This window comes from Stenella coeruleoalba (assembly GCF_951394435.1).
Source record: "Stenella coeruleoalba genome assembly, chromosome: X".
NCBI classification, from domain to species: Eukaryota; Metazoa; Chordata; class Mammalia; order Artiodactyla; family Delphinidae; genus Stenella; species Stenella coeruleoalba.
Window position 1 is genome coordinate 101,017,236 of NC_137152.1, and position 20,714 is coordinate 101,037,949.

The 20,714-nt window shown below is 37.6% G+C and overlaps 1 protein-coding gene across 4 annotated transcripts in view; it reads right to left on the reverse strand.

Moving 5' to 3' along the window:
• TENM1 (teneurin transmembrane protein 1) overlaps positions 1-20,714 on the reverse strand; it is a 619,648-nt gene that overhangs the window by 231,367 nt on the left and 367,567 nt on the right. Inside the window, exon 1 of one of the 4 annotated variants that reach the window (XM_079909819.1) lies at positions 15,659-15,842. The exons of the other annotated variants lie outside the window; for them this stretch is intronic. The gene's annotated coding sequence lies outside the window, so the exon portion shown is untranslated. Of the gene's footprint in view, positions 1-15,658; positions 15,843-20,714 lie in introns of those variants that run through there. 4 annotated transcript variants of the gene reach the window in all.

Consider the following 20,714-nt stretch of genomic DNA (forward strand, 5'->3'; position numbering starts at 1 on the left):
GTTGAAATTCAAACACACTTTACTGATACTCAAGCATGATCTCAGTTATTAAACAACCTGTACACAGGGTGAACTGGACTCGCTCAAGAAACTTAGTATTGGGCTTCCCTGGTGGCGCAGTAGTTGAGAGTCCGCCTGTCAATGCAGGGGACATGGGTTCGTGCCCCGGTCCGGGAAGATCCCACATGCCGCGGAGCGGCTAGGCCCGTGAGCCATGGCCGCTGAGCCTGCGCGTCCGGAGCCTGTGCTCCGCAACGGGAGAGGCCACAACAGTGAGAGGCCCGCGTACCGCAAAAAAAAAAAAAAAGAAACTTAGTATTTACTTGAGGCACTTCATGGACTGGGTGAACTTGAGCAAATCATGTATCTTCTCAGGACCTTGGCTTCCTCATCTGTCTAATGGTAAGAATATTTCCTTATAGGATTGTTGTATCAAATGCAATAATGATTGGGAAACAGCTTTGAAAAGTGCAATGCCACACAAAGGTAAGCTAGCATTTTTTAAAAGCCAACACCTCTTACAAAAGCTAACAACTTCTAGGAAATAAGGTGGAAAAAGAAAGATAATTCATATATTGCCTAAGTGTTTTCTCTTACTTTATCTTTTTATTTTGGTTTTTGGTAGTGTCATATACTCTACTATCACAACTACTTAATGACTTTTTTTTTTTTTTACTTAATGACTTTTCAATACCGATTAACTTCTATGAAGTCTGGATCATTCTGTAGGGAAAAGATATTTATTGAGCACCTACTGGAGCCATGAAATAAACATTTTTACATGTTATGTCATTTAATCCTGGCATTATTGGCATTATTATGTTCCTTTAGGGATGAGGACATAAATATTCCTTGCCATCATTAGTTGTCAACACTCAGATCTGAATCAGCCATTGGTGGATCGAAAAATTAAACCGTTTCAATAGAAATTACTTAGAGCGTTCTTCTTTACGCTTTGTCACCATGATTAGGAAAGAACTACAAAACCGTCCTTGCTGTGACTTGCCAGACTTTGGACATGTCTCAGTGTTAGTATGGCACCATCAGCTCAGTTATTTCGTTGGGCATCTTAATGGTTGAATTGACCACATATCTGTTCTGATAGATTGCACAGCAACTGGCTATTAATATGGCCGAAAGCCCAAAATCAACCACAAAATGGTCAATTCTGGGCTGTGTCTAGACTTCTTATATAAAGAAGATGCTAAGCATCTGTCTTCTGTGTCCAGAGAAGACTGAACAGAAAGTTAATTGCCTTAAATTAAAATATGTGAAATACTAATTAGCTATGAGCAAAAGTGCAGGCAGTGTTCTCAACGTGTTGTCCTTCTATCATCTGCATCGCAATCATCTGGGAAGCTTGTTAAACATGCTGATAACTGATCCCCATCCCAGGCTTCCCATAATAGAATCTGTGTGGAGGGGGGAGGAGGGGGGAGTGCAAAAATGTGTATGTTCAATAAGCACCTCAGTCATTTCAGATGCACATTCAAGTGAGATTTAAGAAACATATTCAACAAGGGAGTGAGTCCTTATTCTCGGTGAGGGTGCTATGGTAGAAGTAGAATGCATGGTCTCTATGTACCAGACCACCTCAAGTGTGAGTTCTATGAAGGGAGGGAATGGGTTAGGATTTTTTCACCATTGAATCTGCATCATGTAAGCACAGTGCCTGGCATAGAGTGAGTATTGGTTAAATATCTATAGAATGAATCAGTGGAAGAACTTACATAGGAATTCAGAGAAGAGGAAACAACAAAAAAAACCTACCTGCCCAAGATATTTCTATCTGAAGGAGGGAGGCTCTACCTTATTGAGAGTCCTCCCCGCTTTTAGACTTCCTTTGGATCATGCCAAAGTTCTGAGTGTCATTACTACTGATGTTAATTAGGTTTCCTTCTTTAAAGCAGAAATTAAGGTGCTTAGTATCTTGCCATACGTCCTAAGAGGTGTCACTAAATAGGAATGCCAAGGGTGACTTGAGACAAAAGGATACTAAGGGATTTCTAATCATCCCTCCCTAATTTTCACACCTGACTAGATTGAACAGTGCCAAGTATGAGGAAAATGATATATGTGTAATAAAGGTAGGCTTTCTGGAGAAGGTTTATTTTTGAGATAACTGGAGCTGAAGCAGAGGGGAATTGAGAATTGACTAGATATAACACAAAGAGGAAAGGGGGCAGGGAAGAGGCAATATTTCTGACCCTCCTGCCGGTAATATCAAGCAGCAAATGATCAAGTAAAGGTTGGCAGGCTAGCCTCTGCCTTGTAGGTTGCCTCGTTGTAACTCTAATACCTTTGACATATCCTATCTTTCAAATCAATGAATGACTGCATTAGGCCCTTCTGGTTCAGCTTGGACTGGTTCCAAAAACCTAGGGCTTTCCATCTTGCTGCCCTATGATTTTTACTTTAAATTCCTAGGAGACTTGAATTAAGCTTTTGTTCCTGTTATGATGACGATTTTTTTTCCCAGAAAGGAAACTTGTTCACCAGTTAGTTTCCCCCCTCCCTGAATTCTTTTAGAGTCTATAAGAAATACTGAGATTCCTGGACAATGAGACCTTATTTATAAACTCACCAGAAGAGGCAAGAGGTTGTGGATGAAATGAAAGTGAGGGTCATATATTAAGGAAAATAATACCTGGCTTCTATCACAAACATATTCATCCTTGAGAACTTCCCCTATCATTTCCTGTGTCATCACAGGAAAGTAAAATCTTTAAGTAAAAATATAGAACCTAAGAACCATGAAAAATCAGTATATTTAAACCAGTACCATTCAAAATTCTTTACGCTGTGGAATTACTCCTACTCTGGGGAATTCTATTCCACCCATCATTTTCCTACTTATTCAGAGAGACGTGGTAAGACTTTCATGCTGCTTGGGCTGGGATGAAACTTTTTGGTTTATCCATCCTATCCTTATTGATTTATCATACTCCAAATTCTTATGTGTACTCAGTTGCTTTCTAGACTTTCTATCCCATTCCATGATGTGTCTATTCAGGCATCAATACCAACTTGTTTTATTTACTTAAGTTTTATAACACATTTTGACACCTGGCAGGGCATTACTCAGTAGTTTGATACTTTTCTTCACAGTTCTGCACATTTTGTATTATTTAATCTTAAGAATTTTTTTTCCTTTTGTAAGCATGATTTTTTTCCCACTATATTTTGTCTCTCCCAGCAAACCCTGTTGCCACCATCCTTTTTAGCTTTAGCCTAATCTTCCTAGTTTTTTTCCTTGTCAAATGCCATGAACATCTATTTTAAACATTTGCCTCCATTTCTATATTGTATACCCGTTTCCTAATTTTTATTCGTCTTTAATTACATGCTATTACAAGTAATTAAAAAATACATTTTCACTGTAAAACTTTTGACTACAGATAAAACAATAATACATCTTGAGCCACCAGTCGTAGTTACTTCTCAAGAGGGTAACCACCAATAACTCTTTGATAAAATTCTCTGTGGACATCTTTCTATGCAATAAATTGATACACGTACACAGAGATACATGACTAAACAGTACTTTAACCTAAATGGTATAATATTGTATATATTTTTCTAGAACTGGGAAATATTTCTAAGACAATATTATTGTTCACTTAGAACTAACTCATTCTTTTGGTATATAGCATACCCTAGTCTGGATGTTATATAGTTTAATCTTTACAAATGGACATTTAGATAGTTTGTACACTTTTTTCTATTGTAAACACATGTGCAGTATTTCTCTAGGATATTTCTTAGAAATGGAATTACTGGGGTGAAGGCTATCTGCATTTTAAATTTTGATAGATACCGACAAAAGACTGTACCAATTAATACACCCATAAGGAGAGTGAAAGAACACTTGCTTCTAGATACTTTTGACCAATATGAGTGAAAAAAGAAGTCTCTTTTTGATTTTTATTTCCCTGATTACTAGTGAATTGAGCATCTTCTCCAGTTGCTTTCCTAAAGACTATCAAGATAGATTTGAACAGAATGGCCCATAATAAAGGGTATAATGTTCAGAGGCCAGAGTTATAGCATGTGCTCTGAGGGCACAAAATAAAAGATGTAATCAAAGGACGAAGTAATTTCAAGATTATAATCAGTTAACCCTTCTGCCTTTAGGAGACTGCCCAGATTGTTCCTGAATCTTCATAGGCAGATGAACAAATTGCTGTTCAAATCACCTAAAAAGGAAATGCCATGATTTGCCATCATAAACAATTCTGATTTTTAAATGATCTCCTCCCCCTATGAAATTTTCCCAGATGGCCAAACTTGATTTCTTTTGCTGTATTTTACTTATATCTTTTTACTCTCTCTCTCTCTCTCTCTATATATATATTTTTTTTTGTTTGTTTGTTTGTTTGTTTGTTTTTCAGTACGCGGGCCTCTCACTGTTGTGGCCTCTCCCGTTGCGGAGCACAGGCTCCGGACGCGCAGGCTCAGCGGCCATGGCTCACGGGCCCAGCCGCTCTGCGGCATGTGGGATCTTCCTGGACCTGGGCACGAACCTGTGTCCCCTGCATCGGCAGGCGGACTCTCAACCACTGTGCCACCAGGGAAGCCCCTTTACTCTATATTTTTATGGGGTTGGGAACACCTGGTCACTATACCTTATCTGAAAGCTTTACAAGTACTTGAAGACTATTACTAAGTCTCTTACAAACTCTCTTTTCTCTGAATGAACAAGGGCCTTAACTTATCTTCAAGTATCTTTTTGCCCAGAATTTTAAATTATGTTGCTCTCTACATTCCTAAATCCTGTGAGTCCCTAATACAGAAAAGAGTAAAGAAGAAAAAGACAGCCCCCCAGTCCAGTGAAAAATGCTACTGATATTTTGGCATCTTTCCTTCTATTCTGTACTTTATGGACATATTAGATACATTTTTTTAGTTTACTTTTGGACTTCCTATATCTTGAGAACTTTCTAATATAAATTAAAAATTCTTTGTAAACATTGTAACTATATTCCAAAACGCACCCTAATTTACCTAACAATCCTGATACTATGGCACATTTAAGTTGCAGCTGATTTCTCTCTCCTTTGAATAACAGGCATACTGTTTGGATTACCATTCTGTTTGTATGTCCCATTCTCACAACACATAGGATTCAGCACATAGTAGGTGCATAATATAAGCCTGTTGCCTTACACAGAGCCTGAGTAAGTTCTTTTTTCAGAGCTGAAATCATTCTTCTTATGGAGATAATTACTATAAATGGTCAAGGTCACAACCAAACAAAGCACGCAATATCACCAGTATGTACCTGAAGAATAAATAACAGGAGGAGTTACCTAGAAGAAGGGGGTAGATTGTATCTTGTCACTCTACTCGACAGGAGTTGCTAGAGACCCAAGGAGATAGGAGAAGAATAGAATAGAACAAAACTGTAGGTACCTGTATTGACAGAGACTGGGTTCAATCCATATAATAGAGAAATCCAGATAGAGTTGAAGATTTCTTAATCCTCCTTATGCAGGGGTAGCTGAAGATAAATGTTTTCAGCATGGAGATGGTTCAAATTATTAAGTATTATATTTGGCCCTGATAGTAAAAATGGAGAAACCCTTTGGGCAAGCTAGCTTACACACTGAGAACAGCCTGAATAAATGAAAGATCCAGACAAGGGAGGATGCACTTAAGTTTACTTGTATTGCAATTTGGACTGTTTAACAACATACCTGCTATTTGATTTCAGCCAGTTAACTTCTGAGTTATGTGTGGCAGGTTGGTTTTATTCCCATTTTTTAACACATGAGCTACTAGCAATTAAGTAACTAGCTACATGTCTCTGAAATGATTTTGAGATCACTTTTATTTTCAGTATACTGCTGGGGTCAGCACTCCTTTCCCTCCGAAATCTAGTTTTATTGAAAATATTAGCTTGAATCGTATGAAAATATCACATTTATAGGTTAAATATCAGCAATTTCATACAGTTCAATCTAATATTAGGGGTGGGGAAAAGAGGAGATGAGTAGCTTGACCATTTCCTCCAGGCTAGTGTCACCACCGTCCTTTGCAAAAAGATCACAGGGTCAAGTCTTCCACTGATAAGAGGTTTGCAAGTCCTTTGCAGAAGGTACCTCTTACACTGATATGTAATATAAGCAAAAGGACGTCCCACCAGAAACCAAAACAGAGCAGCAAACCCTGGGCACAGCTCAGTTTTCAAGAATATTTTAAATAGACATATGTTTTATTTTCATTGACAATCCTTGTCCTTGCCAAATCAGGATGACTGACACCATTAATTTGCAATTTCCTAAATTTCAAGAGGTTTTTTTTTTTGATTGCAATACATATAATGGTTTACCTAATTATTTTTTTTCAAGGTTTGGTTTTTGATGTTTAATTTCAAAATCAACTTAAGATGTCTCGAGCTCCATTAATACACTGTGATACTGCTTCACTCATTTTCTTGTGAGGCACTTACTTTAAAAAAATTCATCTTTCTAATGACTTTAAATTACTCTACAGTGCACATACCAATTTACAACTATTACAGAATTTTACATTTTTTTCCCAAAGCACTTCAGTTTTAAAGATGTTCTGTATTTGGAGGTAGAATGAGAGAGAGTTAACTTTCAAAAGGGCATGAATACAATTTGCAGCCTCTAACATTCTCTACCCTCTCTGATGTAGAATGTAACCAAAGTAAATAAATTCTTAAGTGTTCAATGGGCACATAAATAAGCTTAGGCTGAGGATTTTATAAAATAATTTTCTTTTCATTCAAACTAATGACAATATTCTTTATAAATGGACGTACACTGTGTGTGTGTGAGTGTGTTAATGTGTGCAAGTGTGCAGGGGTGTGAATGAGGGAGCAAGCATGTGTTTGAGTGCATGCATGAGTGTGCGATGGTATATTTCAGTATATGTGTGACTGTGCAGTGTTAAAGACTGTGTGCATGTTATTTTTGGTGTCTTCCCCCAGTGGCTAAGGTTGGTTCAGGGGGTTGTGTAGGCTTCCTGGTGGAGGGGACTGGTGCCTTTGTTCTGGTGGATGAGGCTGGATCTTGTCTTTCTGGTGGGCAGGACCATGACTGGTGGTGTGTTTTGCGGTGCCTGTGACCTTATGATTTTAGGCAGCCTCTCTGCTAATGGGTGCGGTTGGAGAACTATGAACCTGCAGCCTGTGAAAAGGAGACATCAAACACAGTTAAGTTAAGCAAAATGAGAAGACAGAGAAACACACAGCAGACGAAGGAGCAAGGTAAAAACCCACCAGACCAAACAAATAAAGAGGAAATAGGCAGTCTACCTGAAAAAGAATTCAGAGTAATGATACTAAATATATCTAAAATCTTGGAAATGGAGTGGAGAAAATACAAGAAACGTTTAACAAGGACCTAGAAGAACTAAAAAGCAAACAATGATGAACAACACAGTAAATGAAATTAAAAATTCTCTAGAAGGAATCAATAGCAGAAAAACTGAGGCAGAACAACAGATAAGTGACCTGGAAGATAAAATAGTGGAAATAACTACTGCAGAGCAGAATAAAGAAAAAAGAATGAAAACAATTGAGGACAGTCTCAGAGATCTCTGGGACAACATTAAATGCACCAACATTCGAATTATAGGGGTCCCAGAAGAAGAAGAGAAAAAGAAAGGACTGAGAAGATATTTGAAGACATTATAGCTGAAAACTTCCCTAATATGGGAAAGGAAATAGTCAATCAAGTCCAGGAAGCACAGAGAGTCCCATACAGGATAAATCCAAGGAGAAACACGCCAAGACACATATTAATCAAACTATCAAAAATTAAATACAAAGAAAAAAAATTAAAAGCAGCAAGGGAAAAACAACAAATAACATACATGGGAATCCCCATAAGGTTAACAGCTGATCTTTCAGCAGAAACTCTGCAAGCCAGAAGGAAGTGGCAGGACATATTTAAAGTGATAAAAGGGAAAAACCTACAACCAAGATTACTCTATCCAGCAAGGATCTCATTCAGTTTTGACGGAGAAATTAAAGCCTTTACAGACAAGCAAAAGCTAAGAGAATTCAGCACCACCAAACCAGCTTTACAACAAATGCTAAAGGAACTTCTCTAGGCAGGAAACACAAGAGAAGGAAAAGACCTACAATAACAAACCCAAAACAATTAAGAAAATAGTAATAGGAACATACTTAGCGATAACTACCTTAAATGTAAATGGATTAAATGCTCCAACCAAAAACATAGACTGGCTGAATGGATACAAAAACAAGACCCGTATCTAGGCTGCCTACAAGAGACCCACTTCAGACCTAGGGACACATACAGACTGAAAGTAAGGGGATGGAAAAAGATATTCCATGCAAATGGAAATCAAAAGAAAACTGGAGTAGCAATTCTCATATCAGACACAATGGACTTTAAAACAAAGACTATTACAAGAGACAAAGAAGGACACTACATAATGATCAAGGGATCAATCCAAGAGAAGATAAAACAATTGTAAATATTTATGCACCCAATGTAGGAGCACCTCAATACATAAAGCAAATGCTAACAGCCATAAAAGGGGAAATCGACAGTAACACAATCATAGTAGGGGACTTTAACCCCCCACTTTTACCAATGGACAGATCATCCAAAATGAAGATAAATAAGGAAACACAAGCTTTAAATGATACATTAAACAAGATGGACTTAATTGATATTTATAGAACATTCCTTCCCCAAACAACAGAATACACATTCTTCTCAAGTGCTCACGGAACATTCTCCAGGATAGATCATATCTTGGGTCACAAATCAAGCCTTGGGAAATTCAGGAAAATTGAAATCATATCAAGTATCTTTTCCAACCACAACGCTTTGAGACTAGATATCCATTACAGGACGAAATCTGTAAAAAATACAGACACGTGGAGGCTAAACAATACACTACTTAATAACCTGAAATCACTGAAGAAATCAAAGAGGAAATCAAAAACTACCTAGAAACAAATGACATTGAAAACACGATGACCCAAAACCTATGGAATGTAGCAAAAGCAGTTCTAAGAGGGAAGTTTATAGCAATACAATCCTACCTCAAGAAACAACAAACATCTCAAATGAACAACCTAACTTTACACCTAAAGCAATTAGAGAAAGAACAAAAAAACCCCAAGTTAGCAGAAGGAAAGAAATCATAAAGATCAGATCAGAAATAAATGAAAAACAAATGAAGGAAATGATAGCAAAGATAAATAAAACTAAAAGCTGGTTCTTTGAGAAGATAAACAAAATTGATAAAACATTAGCCAGACTCATCAAGAAAGAAATGGAAAAGACTCAAATCAATAGAATTAGAAATGAAAACGGAGAAGTAACAACTGACACTGCAAAAATACAAACGGTCATGAGAGATTACTAAAGCAACTATATGCCAATACAATGGACAACCTGGAAGAAATGGACAAATTCTTAGCAATACACAACCTTCCAAGACTGAACCAGGAAGAAACAGAAAAAATAAATAGACCAATCACAAGCACTGAGATTGAGACTGTGATTAAAACTCTTCCAACAAACAAAAGCCCAGGACCAGATGGCTTCACAAGCGAATTCTATCAAACATTTAGAGAAGAGTAACACCTATCAATCTCAAACTCTTCCAAAATATAGCAGAGGGAGGAACACTCCCAAACTCATTCTACGAGGCCACCATCACCTTGATACCAAAACCAGACAAGGATGTCACAAAGAAAGAAAACTACAGGCCAATATCACTGATGAACATAGATGCAAAAATCCTCAACAAAATACTAGCAAACAGAATCCAACAGCACATTAAAAGGATCATACACCATGATCAAGTGGGGTTTACCCCAGGAATGCAAGGATTCTTCAATATATGCAAATCAATCAATGTGATAAACCAAATTAACAAATTGAAGGAAAAAAACCATATGATCATCTCAACACATGCAGAAAAAGCTTTTGACAAAAGTCTACACCAATTTATGATAAAAACCCTCCAGAAAGTAGGAATAGAGGGAACTTACTTCAACATAATAATGGACATATATGACAAACCCACAGCCAACATCGTTCTCAATGGTTAAAAACTGAAACCATTTCCTTTAAGATCAGGAACAAGACAAGGATGTCCATTCTAACCACTATTATTTAACATAGTTTTGGAAGTTTTAGCCACGGCAATCAGAGAAGAAAAAGAAATATAAGGAATCCAAATCAGAAAAGAAGAAGTAAAACTGTCACTGTTTGCAGATGGCATGATAGTATAAAAAAAAAAGTCTGTGCACCTGCACCCAACTACATGTTTGCAATGTACCACAATGTTCACTGCAGCACTGTTTACAATAGCCAGGACATGGAAGAAACCTAAGTGTCCATCGATAGATGAATGGGTAAAGAAGATGTGGCACATATATACAATGGAACATTACTCACCCATAAAAAGACACGAAATTGAGTTATTTGCAGTGAGGCGGATGGACCTAGAGTCTGTCATTCAGAGTGAAGTAAGTTAGAAAGAGAAAAATACTGTATGTTAACACATATATATGGAATCTAAAAAAAAAAAAAAGAAATGATTCTGAAGAACCTAGGGGCAGGACAGGAATAAAAACGCAGATGTAGAGAATGGAGTTGAGGACACGCAGAGGGGGAAGGGTAAACTGGGACGAAGTGAGAGAGTGGCACGTACATATATACACTACCAAATGTAAAATAGATAGCCAGTGGGAAGCACTCGCGTAGCACAGGAGATCAGCTCGGTGCTTTCTGACCATCCAAAGGGGTGGGATAGGGAGGGTGGGAGGGAGACGCAAGGGGGAGGAGATATGGGGATGTATGTATATGTATAGTTGATTCACTTTGTTATAAAGCAGAAACTAACACACCATTGTAAAGCAATTATACTCCAATAAAGATGTTAAAAAATATAAATGCCTTTTTAAAATCTGAAATAAAGAAAAGAGTGTGTGCATGAGTACAAGTGTGTTAAGAGTGTGTGCATGAGTGTTTCAGTGTATGCATGTTTGTGCATTTGTGTGGCTGTGAGCATGTTGGACTGTGTGTGACTTTCTGGTTTAAATATGTGCTTGGAGATTAAATGCGATGTGCACTTTTATTTAGGCAGTCAGTAGAGTGTGCTCTAGCCTCAGCATAGAATGGGGGAAATGCCCCCCCACCAAGTGTATCTGGAACACATCTATAAGATATTTGCATAAACACGCACAGAATTTATACCTTGCTTGAAAATTTGCAGGGAAAAAACAGCGATATTTAAATTTTGCCCCAGGATTTTGCACCTGGTTATATCAGTTTAATAGATGTAAATCAGCTGCCAAAGTTGGGAAATGTTCCTTCCCTGTTGCTTTAAAAATTTTTTTGGATTACTTTATTCTCTCTGGGCTCCTTATTCTTAATGACACATGTCACTTTCACAGCGATTGAGGATACTTTGAGATTGATAGTTAAAAGACTGTAATTAACATCGTTTCCACTTCAGACCACCTTGAGGGCGCCAGGCACATTTCTGGGACCAGGTAGATGCCCCTTCGTCGATACATTTCCCTTTTGTTGGTTAAAGTATGCAGCTCTAGAAGGTAGAAGGCAAAGTCCTAGGGGCCAAACCTACCATGTCATGAGTGCCAGGTTCAGTGCTAGAATCTTTACATACATTACCGCGTTTAATCTTCATGGCAACCTTGCAAAGTCGTGTTAATTCCATGTTTGAGATGAGGTGTTGTTGCTCAGAGAGGTTAAATGAGTTGCTTAAGGTCATGTGGCTAATTAGGGGTGAGGCTGGCATCAAACTCAGTCTGTCTGACACTGAATTGTGTTCTTTGTATTACCCTGTGCTGAACCTTTTTGACTGAATCTGAAAGTATGACCTTTACAGAATTTATATCTTCCCTCCCTGGGCCTGGGGTTTATTTGATTGCCTGCTACTCTCTGGCCCTCAACTGCCTTCTCTAATGATGCCTAAAAACTTGATTGATATCAAGTTCACATCTATCTACCTTAGAGGTAATGAACAAATTCACGAACCATACTTCCAATGATGTTAAACCTCACTATGTGTTTTTTAAAAAAATATTTATTTATTTTGGCCGCTCCAGGTCTTGGTTGTGGCACGCGGGCTCTTTAGTTGCAGCATGCAGACTCCTTAGTTGCAGCATGCCAACTCAGTTGTGGCATGCATGTGGGATCTAGTTCCATGATCAGGGATTGAACCTGGGCTCCCTGCATTGGGAGCACAGAGTCTTACCCACTGGACCACCAGGGAAGTACCTTGCTATGTGTTTATTTCAAAGTATACTGGCTTGATTACACTTGTTTTAGAAACTATTTACTAACCATTATGTGCCAGAGATATTACACCCATTTTACAGATACTGACATTGAAAATTCAAGAGGTAAGGTAATTTGCTTCAGACTACATAACCAGAACCAGCCAGCTCTACAGTCCTGTTGACAGCCCTGGATAAGCTTTTCTGGCAAGGTCTGGGTAAGTCATTGGATCTAATCAAGCCTCATTTTCTTCATTTATAAAATGGGAATAACAGTACTCTCACTGCAGGATTGTTACAAGGATGAAAGGCAATATACATATAGCATATTGAACATAATAGTTAATACGTGATAACAATTATCTGAGTCATTACAGTTAATGATGAGTATGGGCTTTGGCAATAAATAGACCTAGCTTCAAAGGTTCTGCCTCCAAATGGCTATGTGATCTGAGGCACACTGCTGAACTTCTCTAGGTTTTCATTTCCTTATCTATAAAATGATGATAGCATTCTATAGCACCTTTTCCCAAAGTGGTTCCAAAGAGCACTTCTATCTCTGCAGGATATAAAGAAATGTTAGGTGAAACCGGGGTTTACTGATCAAAATTTTGTGGGAAGCTCTGGTAGACAGCTTTCCTTACGCAGGGAATTTTTAGAATCTATAACATGAGAATGTGCTTTGTGAATTTTCAAGTGGGAACTAACATGTAGATTTCTCCTTTTACTTTTTCACCATAGAATGGTTTTTGTTTGTCTATAACATCTTGCAGTAAACAGTTGTATAGAAAATACTTTGGAAATACTGACTTGTCATGAAGATTAAATGGATAATATTTGTAAAGCACGTATATAGTAAGAGCTCAATAAATGTAGTATCTTTGTCACTATTATTATTATCATAATCATCATTATAGTCATTAGTGAGCCCCACCATGGTACAGATTACCTGGGCCAGAAAAGGTATGTCTAATACATTTGCAGAAATAGGGGGTCTTCCAACTTTGCAGACAGAGGTTTTTGTCTGCCAGATTAGGTTGAATTTGTCCAGTGTTGGTAGAAGCTTCAACAGACAATGTACTATATAATAATTATATTGGTTGTATCTATCTATATAAAATAGAGTCCTCAGAGTCACCAAAGTGTTCTTTGATGACCAGGATTTTTCTGGTACATCCCAGGCTGGAATTCCACAGGTAGAGACCCTGTTGTTACACTGTCTTTTCTGATTGGTTTAAACATGTTCATGAGACCTTGTGTTTAACATAGGTATCTTCCCATATATGACAGTTTTGCCTCTTTCCCTCTCCACTTAGCTAAGAAACAATAACAACTACAAAACTTGGCAGAGGTAAGGTGAACCGCTATTGAATGTCTTGACTTATATACTGGACTGTCTTCCTTTTGGTCCTGATTCAGTTCGCTGACAATCTGGAAATGATTTGCCTTTACCCTTGTATATCTCCTGTCAAGGTGCACACAGTTTGCTTAGATATACAGCCCTTTTAAAATCATCTTTAAACTTTTATCCATTCTCTGCTCCTTTTGGTAGAATTAGTCATATCTTAAGAGTGGAATTCTAGGATGGTGGTGGATCCTATTGCTTTCTACCAGAAGTCTTCAGGGACTATGTGGGTTGCTTCCCCAGGAACCAATCTTTTAGAGAGAGATACATTTTTAGAGGGAGATGTATTAGCCCAAAAGGAAATTTCCTCACACATAAAAAATGTTTTCATGCACCAAACCTGCTGGTACTGAAGAGTAGGATGTGGGATAAATGTACAAGAAACTTTGTCTGTATCTAGCCTGGAGGCCAACATTATAGATTTTATTTGCTATATAGGATTATTGACTAGGATTAGCTTCTCTTTCTCACTACCTTGCTTAGATGGATATTACGAAACAGGCAGAAATTAATAATTTTGTCACTATTTTAACCCTTGGTATAGCTGTTCTAGAGCTTTCTTGCATTTATGTTTGGACTAACAATGCCAGGAGGCTGAGAGGATTGAGATGGACTGGGAGCTATCACACTCCATTGATTCCCAAGGACCGTTTCAATCCTTCCCTCATGGTCCTTAAGCGAGGGACATCTCTCATTATGAATGGGTTGATGATAATTAAAATGGATACACTCTCTGTCTCTACTGTCCTAGTATCTGGTTTGCCAAGAATGCTGGATAGAGAAAAACAAACGTGGTGACCTTCCTAAATAAAAAGAGGCCATCGGATTTTTATCAAAGTCAAGCTGTGTTTATGAAAAGCTTATTGCTAAGTAAAAACTCAGATTTCATATGACCTTGTGGAAAGATCTGAATTTGGTTGTTCCATAAAGAGGCCAGGGTCTGTGGTAGTTACACAGGTATGTACTTAGAGAGCAAGGTCATGGCATCTCAGATGACAACTGACAACTTGGTGATCCGGAGCCACCTCTGTCTATGTTTTAGTAATTCCCCCTTATATAGCACACATGATTTTTTAAACAATCAAGCTAAATAAAGCAGCTGAGGAAGATTTCATGGTTGAAGAACCACCCAAGAGCCACTCTGAATGACAAGCTCTAATCCGTGCCAGTTTGTTTATTATCTCTATAGGCTTTCTGGCTGGACTCAAGAGTGTTCTAACTCATTTTATGACATAAAAACTCTTTCGTCCATCCAAGTTAGAAACCTATTACTTCATTAGACATATTATTTAAAACATATACTGGTTTCCTTCTTGAGAGATTAAAAGTCTGGGCTTCACAGGCCTATGTTCTATACAAGAAGTAGGTTATCATTAGGCATTTAATTATTCTACTGTTGTCCCACATTTGTATTCTTTATCAGATTTTGCAGAACTCTGAGTATAATGACTTGATGCTTCTCTCTTAGGAAATATAAGTATAAGCATTCTTCTATACTTCTTTCTTATGGGCTTATTGTTATAAACTAGAACTGGATTTAATAATGGTTACCCTTGGTGTCTTAGTGCCAAAAAGGATTGTTGATCAATTATACTAAAACCCAAATCATCATTTTTGGTAAACCCTTTTCCACATATAGCTGACTTTGTTGACAATCCTATATTATAAGGTACTTATTCAAGTTACCTTGCTATCTGAATATGTTCAGTTTAATTTGGAAGATACATTTAGTTATATTATGTTCAGTTTAATTTAGAAGATACATTTAGTTATATTTTCCAGGCTAAACTTAATACTGCCATATGCTAGAGCAATGCTGTCCAATAGAAATATAATGTGAAACTCAAATGCAAGCCACAGATGTAACTTTAAATTTTCTAGTAGCCACATTAAAATATTTTTAAATACAGGTGAAATTAATAATATATTGTCATTGTCAAAAATATTATCATTTCAACATGTTATCAATACAATAACTAATAAGGAGATACCTTAATTCATTTTCCATACTAAATCTTGAAGAGGATCCGTAGGTGAAGTGTCTCACTGTCCCAATACAAAGAAAGTTTTATTTCCATTGAGCTATGGGTTTGGCTTTATGTTGAGGACATGGTGAGTCATGGAAGTGATCTTGTTGCCCTGGTGTGTTGGTTGGAAGCTAGAAAACTACAATGAAATTTGATGTTATTTAGCTGTGCACATGGCTTCCTTAAATAAAGATTACATTTCTTGGCTTCCTTTGCATCTAGGTGTGGTCACACGATTTAATTATTGGTCAATGAGATATAAATAAATGTTTCCAGCAGCAGCATCAATGAAGTCTCCTTAAAAGAGAGGAGACAGGCCCTTTTCTCCTCCATTCTTTCACCTTGCCTGAAATGAAGATGTGGTGGCTGGAGCACTGGCTGCCATTGTGTACTATGAGGATAAGGGTCCCATCTTAGGGATACTAGAGGTGTGAGCCAGCAGAAACTTTCTTTCTGGAGTCATCATATAAGCCTTGGTCTGCCTACCTCTAGATTTCTTTTGTGTGAGAGTAAGGTCAAAGTTGTATCTTGTTAAACCTACTCTTTTTTTGGCCTCCTCTGAGGGAGGTATTTCCTGTTACTGAATCTAATTTAGCAGACAGATCAGGAATATAAATTTTCCTTGAATGTGATTTTATGATGAATAGCAGGACTTAAAGTAAAGGGAGTGAAGAGATAGAATAAATACTTTATAGCCAACTTTTCAGTGAAACATCTATTCTACAAACACAAGAAATAATACCATTTGGGAAGGGACCAAAAAAAATGTAATGACTTTGGAATAGAAAGAATTTTCATACTCCTTTAAATTAATTCAGCTTTACCACGTCTGAAAATGAATTTCTTTGAGACAGCTACTAATCTATCTTCTACTTACAAAAGATTTGTCTTTGAAATGTGTCTTTACAATGAGAATTGAAATATAATGACAATAATGGCTACCATTTATTATTATAATTTAATGTCTACTATGGGAGAAGCACTATGCTAGGTGTTTCAGATATATTATCTCATTTAACCCTTACAACTACCCTACAAAGTAAGAATTACTTTCCCATTTTACAGGAGAGGCTCGAAGAAACCAATTAACTTACTCAAGGTCACACAGCAACTCTTAGAAGCAGAGCTGGGATTTGAGTTCATTTCTGTCTGAATTTCTCTATGCTGAACCTCTGATGATTTTCATAACATTGTTTTTTTTTTTCCAACACTGGCTCAGATCACTTTCATCAACCTACTTCTCCCCTAAATCATAACATTCTGATAGTCAAGGAAGAGACAGATGCTGGGATCCTGCCCTGTATATATGCTCATTGCCAATTTTCCAGAGATTCAGTGGCAGTGCTGACAAAGGAAAGGTAACATCTGTTGAATTTGAACAAGGCTCTCTGAATGGTATATTGGACAAAAGGTCTAAACCAGAAATCACGAGACTTGTCTCTCATATTAACTATATGTCTAATTAGCTACTTGACCTTACACAAAATCATTCAACCTTTCTGGGCCTCAGTTTTCTTTTATAACAGGAAGGGCAAACCTAGGTGATCTCTAAGATCTAATCCAGTGTCAATATTCCATGATTATGCCAAAAGTCTGTCAAAGGAGAAATAAACAAAGATGGTTGGAAATGAAAGCAGGCAGTAGTATTTAGAATGCTTTACCTCTCACTGCTTGACATGCAGAATTCAATTTTAAAAATGAATGGACCTAGCAGAGAACTGTGGGAAGCTCTCTTTGATTGTTGAAATTGTTTACTCTTGACTCTACCGTTAACTTTGACTGCTATGGCTTCAGAAATATCTTCTGAACAATACTTCTCAGAACATTCTTCCAATGCATACTAACTGAACCATTTTGCTAGCTGGAATAAACTCTTCTAGGTTTGTTGGACTCTAATGTGTTCACACATACCTTAGTAGAAAAAATTCTTGATTTAATTAGAACTTAAATATTTTTTCTCCACTTAAAGTGAAAAACGTTAATTATTAAAAATAAATTGAAATGCAAATTTAGCTGAAAAACACATTTTGCAGGTGTATAAACTGAGATCCATAGTGGCTGATTAGCTTAAGATTATATGGAGAGTCAGAGGTATGCCAGTACACCAGAGGCATCTGCTGATCTGGGTGACCTAGAGTTCTGGTGAGGGTCCAGAGTGGGAAACAGACTGTTAGCTGAACCTTGGGCCTGCACAGGATCAGGGATCCATATTAAAACCAATCTAGATGAAAATGTGCCTTGCAGAAACAGACTAGAAGGAAATAATCTGTCTCAGGCTTGGGTCTGAGGATGTTAAATAACAAGCCTCCTCTGATACTTCATGGTGACTAGCCAAGTTTCATGTGGGTTTGGGGCCTGAATTTGTACCATCTGTATGGTCCGAAAAACTGTAACCCGAGATTTTTAATTTAAACTTTAAATTAGGGCTTCCCTGGTGGCGCAGTGATTGAGAGTCCGCCTGACGATGCAGGGGACACGGGTTCGTGCCCCGGTCCGGGAAGATCCCACATGCCGAGGAGCGGCTGGGCCCGTGAGCCATGGCCGCTGAGCCTGCGCGTCCGGAGCCTGTGCTCCGCAACTGAAGAGGCCACAACAGTGAGAGGCCCGCGTACCGCAAAAAAAACCAAAACCAAACAAACAAAAAAACTTTAAATTAGTACAAATAGTTACCATGTTGTACACCTGAAACTAATATAATATTGTAAGTCAACTATACTACAGTAAAAAAATAAAGTTTGCCCTGATCTGTAGTGCAGACAGGTTCTGACAGAAACAAATGTAAATCTTCCCCAGACTCAGAATTTAAACATATTTGAACCAACAATTAAAAAATAAAAGAAACAAAAAAGCAAGCCATCATATACAAGAGTTGACAGAAACAAGAAACCACAGACCCAGACCCACAAAGCCTTAACATGATCTATTTTCAAATATAGCATATAAAATAACTATGTTTAGTATGTTTAAAGAAAAGAAAGTAAACAAAAACAGGATTAAGGAGCAAGAAATTGCCAAAAATTAATGAGGCATATTTGAAAAAAAACTGAATTAAAATTTTAGAAATTAAAGGAAATCACTGAAATTTAAAATCTAATGGAAGGGTTAACCATCATAATAAACACAGATGAAGAGATATTTAGTGAGCCAGAAGACAAATTTGAAGAAATCACCTATAAAACAAAAGAGAAACAAAGAAATGTAAAATCGGAAAAAGAATAAAAGACATAGAGACCAGAGTGGGACGGTCTAATGGAACTTCTGAAAGGAGGTAACAGAGAAAGTGGGAAAATCAAGATTCGATGAGATGATGACTGAACATTTTCTATGATTTATGAAAGACATGGGTTCTTTTCTTTTTTAACATCTTTATTGGAGTATAATTGCTTTACATTGTTGTGTTAGTTTCTGCGGTATAACAAAGTGAATCAGCTATACATATATCCCCATATCCCCTCCCTCTCGCGTCTCCCTCCCACCCTCCCTATCCCACCCCTCTAGGTGGTCACAAAGCACCGAGCTGACCTCCCTGTGCTATGTGGCTGCTTCCCACTAGCTATCTATTTTACATTTGGTAGTGTATATAAGACATGGCTTCTTATATTCAAGAAGCTCTGCAAGTCACAAGCAGGATAAAAACAAAATTAATCCACACTGATCCTTAGGATAGGACACTGGGCTGTGAATTCTATTGCCAACCTCAACTCTGAAGCATACACAATAAAGTAACTTTTTCCCTGTGTCTCACAGCAAATTAGTTCCTTCAGTTATAAAATGAGGAAACTTATTACCAACCCTGCTTAGACCTTATGGATGTTACGAGAGTAATAGAAACCTGTTTGCTAGGTTATTGGGAATGTGGAAGTACAAGTACAAGTCAAGTTCTTTATAGCAGAGGCAAGTACCCATTCAGAATTTCTATGAGCTCCACCTTATTAAGTTTCCAGGTAAAAATGTATGTCCTTACTCTTTAATGAAGGACTAATCTCTGTCCTTCCTATGCCTCTTCTTCTTTCCAATGACTCAGAAGAATACATGCAGAGCAAATCTCTGGAACAGTCCTGGAGGTATCTTGTATCATTAAAGCTCAATATGCAATCCACATTCTAATAATGACCCCGGCTTATGGCCATAATAATGAAATGAAGAAAATGGATATGTAAGTATTTGGAGAAAAAATTAAAACCAACAGATAAACGCAGGAAGTTTTAATTACAGGAAGGAAAGTATCCTTCAGTTTATTTGGGGGAGATGTATGGGGTGCTCTTCAATATCTCTAATCATTTGATTTTGCACAGGACTGGGACAACTTATTCTGATCCTTGCCCATGTCCTGGCCACCGACTGTGCACAATTGATTTCTGGCTTCCTTCGAGCTCTCTCAGTCATCTCCACTAGAGAAGCAGGCGGCAGGTCAGACTGTGGAGGTGGGCACCCAGGTGGCCACTTGCCCTGCAGGATCTCACCTACAGGGCCAAATACACCTTCTAGATACACCCTTTTCTGGGTCTGTTTTCATTTCATGTAGATAAATGTGAATTGAGAAAAATGCCAAATAGAAATAGAAAATGAACTGGAATTCAGAATAAGAATTTGGGTAAATGAGAGGAATGCATTTAATAGTGAAGCACAGAATTTTCCTGTTTTCTTTTGATGCCCCTATTGGTCTGTCCCAATGCATTCCTTATTATTAACTGTACTTTAACCATGTAAGTAAGCATGCATCTTCACACTCATGCTTACTTAATTACATTTTCATGCTTCACAGTTGCCACCTTATTTTAATATATGTCCCTGGTTTGAAAAACAATTTTAAAGCTTTAATGTCCTGGAACAGTCAGCAGAGTTAGTTCAGATTTACAGAGAGGAAGCTGCAAATGTACCTCCTTTTTCAAACTTGTCAAATTGTCAAAAGTTTCGCTGGATTTTTGCATTGCAGCCTGCTAATGATGGCAGAACAGGCATGGTTTTTATTGTCTCAGAACAGAATGTAAAAGACGTATTTTGAAAACATTTGATATTT